We start from the raw sequence: 14,538 nt of genomic DNA, 5'->3' as shown, positions 1-14,538 counted from the left end.
TATGCTTCATTTGTATGACAGTGCCCCCCCCCCCTACCTCAGAGAGAGGGGGGGAGTGTCTATTCACCATGGAAACGTTTCGTGTCCCCTAAAACATTCGCAATTTGGCTCCATTTGCTTGATTAGTTTTCGAATTATGCAGAAATTTGTCTTTCATTTGTTTGGCAGCCCCTCTTAGAAAGGGGGTGGAGAGTTGTTGATAATAGTAAGCCATGAATTAGATTTTAAATAAAATGTTCATTCTGTCTGTACAACTAGTCATAACAGACGTGTTTTACTAACGTAGTAACCATTAGGTTATGGGCCCAGGTACCATAGCTACGGACAAACAAATGTGAAAATTTTTTTTTTTTGAAGAACATTATTTCAAGATGTCTCTTGCTGGAGCTGGAAGCGGAAATTCCGGAACCGGAAGCGGACATGGCGGGGACGGAAATGGACGAAATTTCGGAGATAGAGGAAGATCGACCGGTAGTGGAGGGATTTCGCTGCCAGCCATGGAACGTCTTCGAGGCCGAGAAAACTATTCTTCATGGGCATTCGCGACCAAAATGCTGTTAATCCGTGAGGGAACTTGGGACGCTGTGAATGCACCGGAAGAAGGTGATCCGGAAAACGAGAGGTCGCTGAGAGCACTAGCTACGATATGCCTCAGTATTGAACCGATCAATTATAGCCTGGTCCAGTCGGCAAGCACAGCGAAACAAGCATGGGGTAACCTCAAGAAAGCCTTCCAGGATGACGGGATGACTCGGAGGATTGGGTTACTTCGTAAGTTGACCAGTATTCGCCTGGGAGACTATTCCACTGTTGAAGCGTACGTGAACGAGATGATGTGTACGAGTCATAAGCTGAGTGAAGCAGGATTCAAGGTTGACGATGAATGGTTGGCCAGTCTGTTGCTGATGGGACTCCCCGAGGTATATGAACCAATGATAATGGGCCTCGAGGCATCAGGAAGGAAAATCACAGCGGATTCGGTAAAGGCCAAGATACTTCAAGACGTCAAGGTTTCCAGCGATTCAAGCTCAAGCGGACATGATGGTGCGTTTTACTCCCAGCAGCGGAAAGGATCCAAGTCATTCAATAAGACAAACGTGAAATGCTACAAGTGCAAGCGATTGGGGCATTACGCGGCGGAATGTCCTGTAAAGGATGAGAAGCAGAAAAAGGTCAAATCCGACAAGCATACTGCATTCATGATAACGCAATCGTCAGCCAAGCGCGAGGTGAGCTGAATATTCGATTCGGGTGCTACTTCACACATGTACAACGGTGAAGTTACTTTGGAAGATGCTAAAGAAGTCCAGCAGCGAATCAGCGTGGCGAATAATGCTGTGTCGATGGTAGACGCCGTTGGCAGCGTGAAGATTGAAGCTGATGTCGGCAATGGCACGTGTAACGTTACTTTGTCCAACGTGTTGAGTATTCCCGACTTGGCAATCAATTTGATATCGGTGAGTAAGATATGCAGTAATGGCCATTCGATTACATTCACCAAGGATGCATGTGAGGCGCGATCGGCTTCCAACGAGGTAGTGGCCATTGGACGAGAAAGCAGCGGACTCTACAAACTTTGTTTGGTGAATGAACGTGTTTCGTATGTGGTCAAGGAAGAAAATGGCATGGTGCTGTGGCACCGAAGGATGGGGCATTTGAACGTGCACAGTTTGAAGATGCTTCGGTCCATAGCAACAGGAATCGATTTCGTTGATGCAGAGGTACAGTCATGTGTTGCGTGCTTGCAGGGCAAGCATTCTCGTCGCCCCTTCAAGAAGAGTGGAAACCGCGCAGGAGAAGTTCTGGAATTTATCCACAGTGATCTATGCGGCCCGATGGAGAACGTGTCAATCGGTGGTAGCCGGTATTTTCTAACGTTCATTGATGACAGCAGCCGCAAAATTCATGTGTATTTTTTGAAGTCGAAGAAGCAAGTGTTGCAGTATTTCCAAGACTTCAAATCGATGGTGGAGAACCAAACCGGCAAAAGAATCAAGCGCTTACGGACGGATAATGGCACAGAGTATGTGAATGGAGAGATGGAGAATTTTCTTCGCAAATCCGGGATTCATCATGAAGTCACGGTGCCGTACAACCCAGAGCAGAACGGGTTAGCGGAGAGAGCGAACCGTACGATCGTCGAGCGGGCACGATGTCTGTTGTTTGATGCCAACCTGGAAAAACGCTTCTGGGCGGAAGCTGTGTCAACTGCTGCGTTCCTGGCGAATCGATCACCAACGAAAGGCTTACGAGTGACCCCGGAGGAACGGTTCAGCGGTGTGAGACCAGACCTGTCCAAATTACGTGTGTTTGGAGCAAAAGTAATGTGCCATGTTCCGAAGGCGAAGCGATTGAAGTGGGATGCAAAATCCGAAGATGGCATATTTGTTGGATATTCCGAGCATTCGAAGGGCCTGCGAGTGTTCAATCCTAGGACTGGAAAAGTATTTGTGTCTCGTGACGTCGTCTTCGTGAGCGAAGCTAGCGGAAATGCCATGCAGATGTCGGAAGCTGAACCTGTGAATGAAATGATGGAATTAATGAGTGAAGAGATCGTTGAAGGTAATGAAGCTATCGGCTTGTCAACTGGTTCCACCGAAGGCAATGATGAAAATCAAAAAGATCTGTCATCGGAGGACGATTTGGAGGACGAGACGGATTACGACAGCGCGAATGATAGTATCGAGACAATTCGGACAGCATCACCTGCGCTCCCCTCGCAACAAGAAGAGCAGCGATATGCTGTCAGGCGCAGCGAGCGGGAGCGCCGTATTCCAGGCAAGTACTATAATTTCGATTTGACGAATAGTGTACTTCCTGAAACGTTTGTTGAATCTCAGGTAATCGGCAATGAGCGGGAAACCGAGCCGCAGAAGGTCGGTCAAGCAATGGAGGCCGACGATCATGAGCTGTGGCGTGAGGCTATGGAAGCTGAGATGCAGGCGTTGAGAAGCAACAAGACGTGGAAGTTAACAGAGCTACCAGCGGGAAGAAAAGTTTTGAAGTGCAAGTGGGTCTTCAAGCGGAAATTCAACTCAGACGGATCTGTGCAGAAGTATAAGGCAAGGCTCGTCATCAAAGGGTTCTCGCAAGTCAAGGGAGTCGACTATATCGAGACGTATTCACCGGTGGTGAGACTCGCAAGCATTCGATTTCTGTTGGCACTGTCAGCGCAGCAGGATATGCGTATACACCAAATGGATGCCGTTACAGCGTTTCTTCAGGGAGAGTTGTCCGACGATGAATTTTATATGGAGCAACCTGAAGGATTCGTTGATAGGAAGTCTCCGAAGAAAGTTTGTCGTCTGCTGAAGGCTCTGTATGGATTGAAGCAAGCGAGTCGTGTCTGGAACACGAAATTGGATGCGGAGCTGAAGCGTATGGGTTTGAAGCGATCTAGCTTCGATCCGTGCGTATACTTCAAGATCGAAGGAAATACTATTCTGGTAGTCGCTGTATACGTGGACGATTTCTTGCTGTTCTCGACGGATCAAGATTGGATCGACACCGTGAAGAAGCAACTGATGACGAAGTTCCACATGAAAGACCTAGGAGAGGCCAAGCGGGTTCTCGGCATGCGAATCACCAGAAGTAAGGACGCTGTTATGCTGGATCAAGAAAGGTATGTGGAGGAACTACTGGAGCAATTCAACATGACCAATTGCAACACAGTGTCGATACCCATGGACCCACATCAACGATTGACGAAAGCAGGACCAAGAACGGAAGAACAGAAGCAACAAATGGAAAAGGTTCCGTTTCGTGAATTGGTGGGAGGATTGCAGTTTTTGGCGCACTGCACACGGCCGGATATCGCTTAAGCCGTAAACGCAGTGAGCAGTTTCAACAGTGATCCTAACGAGATACACTGGGCAGCGGCTAAAAGAATTCTCCGGTACCTGAAGGGCACAAAATCCAAGAAGCTGACTTTCCACAAGCAAGCTGAACCATCGTTCGAAGGATATAGTGACGCGGATTGGGGCAACGATTTGGAAACTCGTCGTTCTGTCACAGGGTATACCTTTCAGTACGGTGGCGGATCAGTGGCGTGGAGTTGTAGGCGACAACCAACAGTGGCTTTGTCCACAACTGAAGCGGAATACATGGCTCTATCAGGTGCAACACAGGAAGCTGTTTGGTGGCGTGGTTTTCTCAACGAGATGTTTCAGATTGATGTTACTATCCCGATCTTCTGCGATAATCAAAGTGCAATCTGCTTGGCGGAAAAGGAGATTGGTTATTCACCTCGAAGCAAACCCATCGATCTAAGGCACCACTTTGTACGCGAACAACTGGAATCCAAGGCGATCTCGTTGCATCACGTGAAGTCCGAGCTCCAGAAGGCGGATGTTCTTACCAAACCCATTCCGGTAGGCCGTCATACTGAAGCAGTGAAGAATTTTGGAATTCAACAAATTCATGGTTAAGGAGGGGATGTTGATAATAGTAAGCCATGAATTATATTTTAAATAAAATGTTCATTCTGTCTGTACAACTAGTCATAACAGACGTGTTTTACTAACGTAGTAACCATTAAGAGTCTAACCATCATATAAACATTTATTGCACCCTAAAACCTCAATATACCAAATTTGGTTCCATTTTTTTGATTAATTCTCGTGTAATGCAGAAATTTGTGTTTCATTTGTATTATTTGTATTTGTATTTGTATTAGAACATTATTTCAAGATGTCTCTTGCTGGAGCTGGAAGCGGAAATTCCGGAACCGGAAGCGGACATGGCGGGGACGGAAATGGACGAAATTTCGGAGATAGAGGAAGATCGACCGGTAGTGGAGGGATTTCGCTGCCAGCCATGGAACGTCTTCGAGGCCGAGAAAACTATTCTTCATGGGCATTCGCGACCAAAATGCTGTTAATCCGTGAGGGAACTTGGGACGCTGTGAATGCACCGGAAGAAGGTGATCCGGAAAACGAGAGGTCGCTGAGAGCACTAGCTACGATATGCCTCAGTATTGAACCGATCAATTATAGCCTGGTCCAGTCGGCAAGCACAGCGAAACAAGCATGGGGTAACCTCAAGAAAGCCTTCCAGGATGACGGGATGACTCGGAGGATTGGGTTACTTCGTAAGTTGACCAGTATTCGCCTGGGAGACTATTCCACTGTTGAAGCGTACGTGAACGAGATGATGTGTACGAGTCATAAGCTGAGTGAAGCAGGATTCAAGGTTGACGATGAATGGTTGGCCAGTCTGTTGCTGATGGGACTCCCCGAGGTATATGAACCAATGATAATGGGCCTCGAGGCATCAGGAAGGAAAATCACAGCGGATTCGGTAAAGGCCAAGATACTTCGAGACGTCAAGGTTTCCAGCGATTGAAGCTCAAGCGGACATGATGGTGCGTTTTACTCCCAGCAGCGGAAAGGATCCAAGTCATTCAATAAGACCAACGTGAAATGCTACAAGTGCAAGCGATTGGGGCATTACGCGGCGGAATGTCCTGTAAAGGATGAGAAGCAGAAAAAGGTCAAATCCGACAAGCATACTGCATTCATGATAACGCAATCATCAGCCAAGCGCGAGGTGAGCTGGATATTCGATTCGGGTGCTACTTCACACATGTACAACGGTGAAGTTACTTTGGAAGATGCTAAAGAAGTCCAGCAGCGAATCAGCGTGGCGAATAATGCTGTGTCGATGGTAGACGCCGTTGGCAGCGTGAAGATTGAAGCTGATGTCGGCAATGGCACGTGTAACGTTACTTTGTCCAACGTGTTGAGTATTCCCGACTTGGCAATCAATTTGATATCGGTGAGTAAGATATGCAGTAATGGCCATTCGATTACATTCACCAAGGATGCATGTGAGGCGCGATCGGCTTCCAACGAGGTAGTGGCCATTGGACGAGAAAGCAGCGGACTCTACAAACTTTGTTTGGTGAATGAACGTGTTTCGTATGTGGTCAAGGAAGAAAATGGCATGGTGCTGTGGCACCGAAGGATGGGGCATTTGAACGTGCACAGTTTGAAGATGCTTCGGTCCATAGCAACAGGAATCGATTTCGTTGATGCAGAGGTACAGTCATGTGTTGCGTGCTTGCAGGGCAAGCATTCTCGTCGCCCCTTCAAGAAGAGTGGAAACCGCGCAGGAGAAGTTCTGGAATTTATCCACAGTGATCTATGCGGCCCGATGGAGAACGTGTCAATCGGTGGTAGCCGGTATTTTCTAACGTTCATTGATGACAGCAGCCGCAAAATTCATGTGTATTTTTTGAAGTCGAAGAAGCAAGTGTTGCAGTATTTCCAAGACTTCAAATCGATGGTGGAGAACCAAACCGGCAAAAGAATCAAGCGCTTACGGACGGATAATGGCACAGAGTATGTGAATGGAGAGATGGAGAATTTTCTTCGCAAATCCGGGATTCATCATGAAGTCACGGTGCCGTACAACCCAGAGCAGAACGGGTTAGCGGAGAGAGCGAACCGTACGATCGTCGAGCGGGCACGATGTCTGTTGTTTGATGCCAACCTGGAAAAACGCTTCTGGGCGGAAGCTGTGTCAACTGCTGCGTTCCTGGCGAATCGATCACCAACGAAAGGCTTACGAGTGACCCCGGAGGAACGGTTCAGCGGTGTGAGACCAGACCTGTCCAAATTACGTGTGTTTGGAGCAAAAGTAATGTGCCATGTTCCGAAGGCGAAGCGATTGAAGTGGGATGCAAAATCCGAAGATGGCATATTTGTTGGATATTCCGAACATTCGAAGGGCCTGCGAGTGTTCAATCCTAGGACTGGAAAAGTATTTGTGTCTCGTGACGTCGTCTTCGTGAGCGAAGCTAGCGGAAATGCCATGCAGATGTCGGAAGCTGAACCTGTGAATGAAATGATGGAATTAATGAGTGAAGAGATCGTTGAAGGTAATGAAGCTATCGGCTTGTCAACTGGTTCCACCGAAGGCAATGATGAAAATCAAAAAGATCTGTCATCGGAGGACGATTTGGAGGACGAGACGGATTACGACAGCGCGAATGATAGTATCGAGACAATTCGGACAGCATCACCTGCGCTCCCCTCGCAACAAGAAGAGCAGCGATATGCTGTCAGGCGCAGCGAGCGGGAGCGCCGTATTCCAGGCAAGTACTATAATTTCGATTTGACGAATAGTGTACTTCCTGAAACGTTTGTTGAATCTCAGGTAATCGGCAATGAGCGGGAAACCGAGCCGCAGACGGTCGGTCAAGCAATGGAGGCCGACGATCATGAGCTGTGGCGTGAGGCTATGGAAGCTGAGATGCAGGCGTTGAGAAGCAACAAGACGTGGAAGTTAACAGAGCTACCAGCGGGAAGAAAAGTTTTGAAGTGCAAGTGGGTCTTCAAGCGGAAATTCAACTCGGACGGATCTGTGCAGAAGTATAAGGCAAGGCTCGTCATCAAAGGGTTCTCGCAAGTCAAGGGAGTCGACTATAACGAGACGTATTCACCGGTGGTGAGACTCGCAAGCATTCGATTTCTGTTGGCACTGTCAGCGCAGCAGGATATGCGTATACACCAAATGGATGCCGTTACAGCGTTTCTTCAGGGAGAGTTGTCCGACGATGAATTCTATATGGAGCAACCTGAAGGATTCGTTGAGAGGGGGAGGGGTCTCAAACTATCACGAAAACCTTCCCCGGTCCCAGAAACCCCTACATACCAATTTTTATGTTGATCGGTTCCGTAGTTTCCGAGTCCATAAGAATCAGACAGACAGACAGACAGAAATCCATAGATTTTCCAAAACAATACTCGGAACTTGACAGTTCAGTATAGTTGTATTGGTGAACCCGAGTGCCAACCCATGAAACATCTCAGTGCGAAACTAACAGCTTTCGAGGCGAACTAGTGCGACACTGAGTGCGAAACTGAGTGAATAAAAAAACCTTTTGACAGCAGTTAGTGCGGCACTGGGATTGAAACTGAACAAAAACGAATTCGCTATGAGAAGCTTTCTGGTATGCGAGACGACGTGGTGATTCACCCATCAGCACTGTTCGATTGTGCAACTTTTGCGTCTCATCAATTGTATCAATAACCGAATATTTCGGTTGCAAGAGCCAAACTTCCCTGATACGCTTCGGCATTAAGTGAGCACTTATGATATACTTCCTTCAGATTGACATTCGAGAAAACCAACTTTCGGTTAGAGCTGTAAATAAAGGCTGATTTAGACGATACCAGTCAGCGCTCTAGTTGAAGTATCCAGTGAACAGAGAACAGACACTCTGTTCAAGTTACTTGTACCAGTATCGAAAAAGTAATTGGCCTCTAACTTGAACAGAGTGTCTGTTCTCTGTTCACTGGATACTTCAACTAGAGCGCTGACTGGCATCGTCTAAATCGGCCTTAACAGTTGGGCGATCCGAACAGGCGAACACTTTGTCGTCGAATGTAACCGGAACGTTTTCAGAATAGTCGGCTGGGTTCCAAGCATAATTTTTGTTTTGGTATTTTAATCGGTTAGCATTTTTCCTCACGACGAAGTAAAATACTGAACTGTCTCCGAGGACGCACAATAAATAAGAAATAACTTGAAGGTAAGCCATCAAAAAAAAGCTAGGAATGATTTCTGAAATGAAAAGAAACAATAAACCTTTTTTCCCGGAATGTTTCTCACAATCATACCTTCTCCGAGTTTCTCAGTGTGAACAAATTCAAGCATACGAAGGATGCAAGCAGAGATGTCGGACCACAAGCCTATTGCAACCAGTTCCGAACGGATGGAACTTTCGTTCAAGGGTGAGATTTACAGGCATGCTACCTCATCTAGTGTGACAGTGTGAATGGAAAAATAATGTTATTATGAACATGTGCAATTGACCATTTCATACCTCTTGTGTACCAACTTGCCTGCTTAAAATCGTCATCGTGGTAAACACCGATTTTTGTCCAATCACAATTGATCCCCTAAGTGGAGTTGGCATCGGGATCAACATTACTTCTGCCTCAAAGTTATCCTGTTTGCAGGCGATTTTAAGAAAGTCCTTAATAACTTAATGACTTGAAAACTTGAAGACTGAATTTCAAATCAAAACAGGAAGTGGGTTATATCTATGGTATAACCGCAAGGGTGACGTAGGACTATCGTTGATTTAGAGATCATTTGTTTGAAGTTGAATCTAAATTCATTCTGAATGAATGAATATTTGGGGAACTTCGAAAACGAGAGCGTTACGTTGGAGGCACAAGGTTTTATGCATCCAATATTGGATACGGAAATATCCTACTGATGGGGAACAATAATCTTCAGAAGCTATCCTGTTAATTGCGATTGATTGAAAATCACAAAACCAAATGTATTTGGTCACAGTGTTACATGGATAGAAAACATTCAAATAAACTTTTTCACATGAATGTAATTTTAAATTCCCAGAGGAACTGGCAGATTATTTTCAGTAACGATTAGATATTACCACATTTTCCTCGATACTGGAAGCCCACCAGTGGTTAATGCTAACTTGATAACCATCAGTTAATAGCACTTGATTGAGACATATTTGGTCACAGTGTTACATGGATAGAAAACATTCAATTAAACTCTTTCACATGAATGTATTTTTAAATTCCCAGAGGAACTGGCAGATTATTTTCCGGATCTTTCTCAATGCTGAATGGTATCCAAACGGAAAGAATTCCGTGCGTGTATGTGTGTATGTAGCGGCTACTTCGATGGTCACCTTCTCTTCTCCTGAAGGATCGGCTTCTCTGTGCTCCCTCACAGTTTCAAACAAACTGCTTGCGTTTCAGGGCAGATCTCGATCCTTCGCCGTCGAGCACCCTCAGCAACGATGTTGTCTTGTCGATGTCCTCACGAAAAATGAATGCATCTCACCACCAGAATATCGCTTAAGTATGCTTTTTGTGCGTGATTGAATCGAGAGAAGGCGTGGTTTACGATGGCAATTTGGAAGGCAAACTAGAGGGGAATGAACTCTCTGAGCTCGGAACTTTCGGCGACTGAGCAATAATCGATTGCGGGCGCATACAATATTGGATACGGAAATATCCTACTAATGGGGAAGAATAATCTTCTGAAGCTATCCTGTTAATTGCGATTGATTGAAAAACCACAAAACCAAATGTATTTGATCACAGTGTTACATGAAAAGAAAACATTCAAATAAACTATTTAACATGAATATATTTTGAAAATTCCCAAAGGAACTGGCAGATTATTTTCAGTAACGATTAGATATTTCCACATTTTCCTCGATACTGGAAGCCCACCAGTGGTAAATGCCAACTCGATAACCACCTGTTAATAGCACTTGATTGAAACATATTTAGTCACAGTGTTACATGGATAGGAAACATTCAATTAAACTCTTTCACATGAATATATTTTGAAAATTCCCAGAGAAACTGGCAGATTATTTTCAGTAACGATTAGTTATTTCCACATTTTCCTCGATACTGGAAGCCCACCAGTGGTTAATACCAACTCGATAACCACCCTTAATAGCACTTGATTGAAACATATTTGGTCACAGTGTTACATGGATAGAAAACATTCAATTAAACTCTTTCACATGAACATATTTTGAAAATTCCCAAAGGAACTGGCAGATTATTTTCCAGCAATGATTAGATCTTTCCGGAACTTTCTCGATGCTGAATGGCATCCTAACGAAAAGAGTTCTGCGCGTGTATGTGTCGATCCTTTGGCCGTCCACCTCCTCCAGCACGTTAGGCAACGATGTTGTCTTGTCGATGTCCTCACGAAAAATGAATGTGTCTCACTTTCTTTCTTTCTTTCTTTGTTTTTAAGAGGCTTTAAACTTTGCAGTTCATTCGCCTCTAGCCCAGTGAAGAGCCACAATAAAACTAGCCCAGAGGGGACTGGCGAAAGGGAAACCAAAAAAATCACTCATCAGATCTGTCCGCTCGACCCTCGGTTAAAGAAGAAGGTAGGAAGAGATCCCATGCTTCATAAGATATTTAATATATGCTGTAAAGAAAAGTAAATATTTACTGATCCGAAGACCAAAGCAGTAACGAAGCACAAGTGACCCAGCGAAAGGCGTGTTCCAAAAACAAAACAACAAAAAGGCCCTTCTCAGGAGGATAGGAAGGAAAGGAGTGGAAAGGATTTGGGTGGGATTAGTGGTGTGGAAGGGGGTGGGAGTGGTATGGGAAGGAAAGAGGGGTGGAGTGGGTGTGGGGTGGGGTGAAATGAAATGAAATACAGTTTGAATAGATAATAAAATATAGTGGTTTTGAATTTAATGGTATATAGTAGAGCTGAAAAATGGAGAGGTTTATTTAATGAATTTATCCTCCTTGGTGAGTGTGGCTGTAGGAATAGGAAGTTGATTAAAGTATAATGTAATGGATAGAAGATAGATATGGGTATGAAAGTATATATTATATTATTTGTTATTTATTATTATTGAATGCGTGTATATACATGTATGAATTCCTTCCTTCCGACCCGTACATACATGTGTATACACACATAAACACGCATACATGACTGTGAAGTGGCGAACTTTAATAAGCAATTTCCAAGGTATTTAGTATTTCGATTTAGATTTTACCAAAGAAGTCGGTTTCTTTCAGAAACGCAATTAAATTGGTTTCTTGGGTCTCGTCTCTACTGAGGATATCTCGGAGACTCTGACCTATGTTGTGTCGGACTCGAGCATCTTTGGTATGTTGACATTCAAGTAAAAGATGGCTAACGGAAACCGGAGCTTCGTTGCAAGCACATTGGGGTCTTTCGGCTCTGCAGAACAAGTGTGAGTGGGCGAAGTTAGTGTGCCCAATTCGAAGACGGGTAAGGACTTGCCTTTCCCTACTATTGAGACGGTCCTCCCAAGGGAGAGTGGAATTTTTAATTTTATGAAGATGAGTGGGACGGCTGTTTATCCAACCTATGTCCCAACTTTCACGGACTTGCTGTTTTACCCAGCGGACAATGTCAGATGGAGGACAGGGCATGTCTGGGGGTTCTATTTTGCTGCCCTTGCCGGCCAGTATGTCGGCGGCTGTATTTCCGCGGATTCCTGAGTGACCAGGAACCCAGCAGAAGGAGATGTTTTTATTTGAAGCAGACTCTTCTGTTTGCTTAATCCATGGGTGTTTGCTGTTTCCACTTAGAAGATCGTGGAGACAGCTAGCTGAGTCTGAGAATATTGTGGTAGGAAGAAAATCATGGGTGCATTCTTGGGTAGCTATTAAAAGGGCGAAAGCTTCCGCACTGAAGATGGAGCATTGCGGTGGAAGAGAAAAGCTACCAGTGTATCTACTCTCAAAGATTCCACATCCAACTCCATCGGCACTGACTGAACCATCTGTGTATACCTGGTGGTTGATTTGAAAATTGGATGTAACGAGGTTATTGAAGCAGGCTTTGACTTTTGGAGAAGAGTCTCCCGCCCGCCTTGAGAAGTTCAAGGTTAATGTTCGGCGGTTTGACGTTCCAATTTCTTCCCGTCGCAGATGAACGTTCACATATATCGGGAAGATCTTTGTTCGTGAGATTTTTGAACCATGTTTTAGCCCTATGTATTAATGGGACATTGTGGTCGCTTTCGGGGAGTGACAAGTGACGGATGGCTTATGAGTGATGGCTTTTGTTACCAGGTGGGTGAAGGGAAGCGCCAATTGCGAGCCGAATTGCTTTATTGTAAATTGGTTGGATGGTGTTTAACACCCTGTCCCCTCCACGGCTGAAGGTGCCTATTCCGTAAAGGATTTGTGGGACCAACCAAACATTTACAACATTTAGCAGCGTCTTTCTATGGCCAGAGGCTAGGTTGCCTGCGATAGCCTTGATGATGTTTGTGTCTCATCACCAGAATATCGCTTAAGTATGCTTTTTGTGTGTGACTGAATCGAGAGAAGGTGTGGTTTACGATGGCAATTTGGAAGGCAAACTAGAGGGGAATGAACTCTCTGATCTCGAATCTTTCGGCGACTGAGCAATAATCGATTGCGGGCGCATACAATATTGGATACGGAAATATCCTACTGATGGGGAAGAATAATCTTCTGAAGCTATCCTGTTAATTGCGATTGATTGAAAAACCACAAAACCAAATGTATTTGATCACAGTGTTACATGGAAAGAAAACATTCAAATAAACTCTTTAACATGAATATATTTTGAAAATTCCCAAAGGAACTGGCAGATTATTTTCAGTAAGGATTAGATATTTCCACATTTTCCTCGATACTGGAAGCCCACCAGTGGTTAATGCCAACCCGATAACCACCTGTTAATAGCACTTGATTGAAACATATTTGGTCACAGTGTTACATGGATAGAAAACATTCAATTAAACTCTTTCACATGAATATATTTTGAAAATTCCCAGAGGAACTGGCAGATTATTTTCAGTAACGATTAGTTATTTCCACATTTTCCTCGATACTGGAAGCCCACCAGTGGTTAATACCAACTCGATAACCACCTGTTAATAGCACTTGATTGAAACATATTTGGTCACAGTGTTACATGGATAGAAAACATTCATTTAAACTCTTTCACATGAATATATTTTGAAAATTCCCAAAGGAACTGGCAGATTATTTTCAGTAACGATTAGATATTTCCACATTTTCCTCGATACTGGAAGCCCACCAGTGGTTAAGGCCAACTCGATAACCATCTGTTAATAGCACTTGATTGAAATATATTTGGTCACAGTGTTACATGGATAGAAAACATTCAATTAAACTCTTTCACATGAATATATTTTGAAAATTCCCAAAGGAACTGGCAGATTATTTTCCAGCAATGATTAGATCTTTCCGGATCTTTCTCGATGCTGAATGGCATCCTAACGGAAAGAGTTCTGCGCGTGTATGTGTCGATCCTTTGCCGTCCACCTCCTCCAGCACGTTAGGCAACGATGTTGTCTTGTCGATGTCCTCACGAAAAATGAATGTGTCTCACCACCAGAATATCGCTTAAGTATGCTTTTTGTGTGTGATTGAATCGAGAGAAGGTGTGGTTTACGATGGCAATTTGGAAGGCAAACTAGAGGGGAATGAACTCTCTGAGCTCGGAACTTTCGGCGACTGAGCAATAATCGATTGCGGGCGCATACAATATTGGATACGGAAATATCCTACTGATGGGGAAGAATAATCTTCTGAAGCTATCCTGTTAATTGCGATTGATTGAAAAACCACAAAACCAAATGTATTTGGTCACAGTGTTACATGGATAGAAAACATTCAATTAAACTCTTTCACATGAATATATTTTGAAAATTCCCAAAGGAACTGGCAGATTATTTTCAGTAACGATTAGATATTTCCACATTTTCCTCGATACTGGAAGCCCACCAGTGGTTAATGCCAACTCGATAACCATCTGTTAATAGCACTTGATTGAAATATATTTGGTCACAGTGTTACATGGATAGAAAACATTCAATTAAACTCTTTCACATGAATATATTTTGAAAATTCCCAAAGGAACTGGCAGATTATTTTCCAGCAATGATTAGATCTTTCCGGAACTTTCTCGATGCTGAATGGCATCCTAACGGAAAGAGTTCTGCGCGTGTATGTGTCGATCCTTTGGCCG

The 14,538-nt window shown here is 44.3% G+C and overlaps 1 protein-coding gene and 1 pseudogene across 4 annotated transcripts in view; one reads left to right on the top strand and one right to left on the bottom strand.

The window, feature by feature from the left end:
• LOC129766351 (DNA damage-binding protein 1-like) overlaps positions 1-8,866 on the bottom strand; it is an 84,752-nt pseudogene extending 75,886 nt beyond the window's left edge.
• The window catches only part of LOC129770892 (uncharacterized), a 91,331-nt gene that overhangs the window by 12,129 nt on the left and 64,664 nt on the right, over positions 1-14,538 (top strand). Inside the window, exons 1-2 of one of the 4 annotated variants that reach the window (XR_008742227.1) lie at positions 5,509-8,536; positions 8,643-8,738. The exons of 2 other annotated variants lie outside the window; for them this stretch is intronic. The gene's annotated coding sequence lies outside the window, so the exon portion shown is untranslated. Of the gene's footprint in view, positions 1-5,508; positions 8,537-8,642; positions 8,739-14,538 lie in introns of those variants that run through there. One more of the 4 variants, XR_008742228.1, reaches the window with a different exon arrangement.

This window comes from Toxorhynchites rutilus, chromosome 2 (genome assembly GCF_029784135.1).
Source record: "Toxorhynchites rutilus septentrionalis strain SRP chromosome 2, ASM2978413v1, whole genome shotgun sequence".
In the NCBI taxonomy this organism is placed as follows: domain Eukaryota; kingdom Metazoa; phylum Arthropoda; class Insecta; order Diptera; family Culicidae; genus Toxorhynchites; species Toxorhynchites rutilus.
Note: the sequence above shows the minus strand (reverse complement) of the source record. Positions and strands in the feature narration are given on the sequence as shown.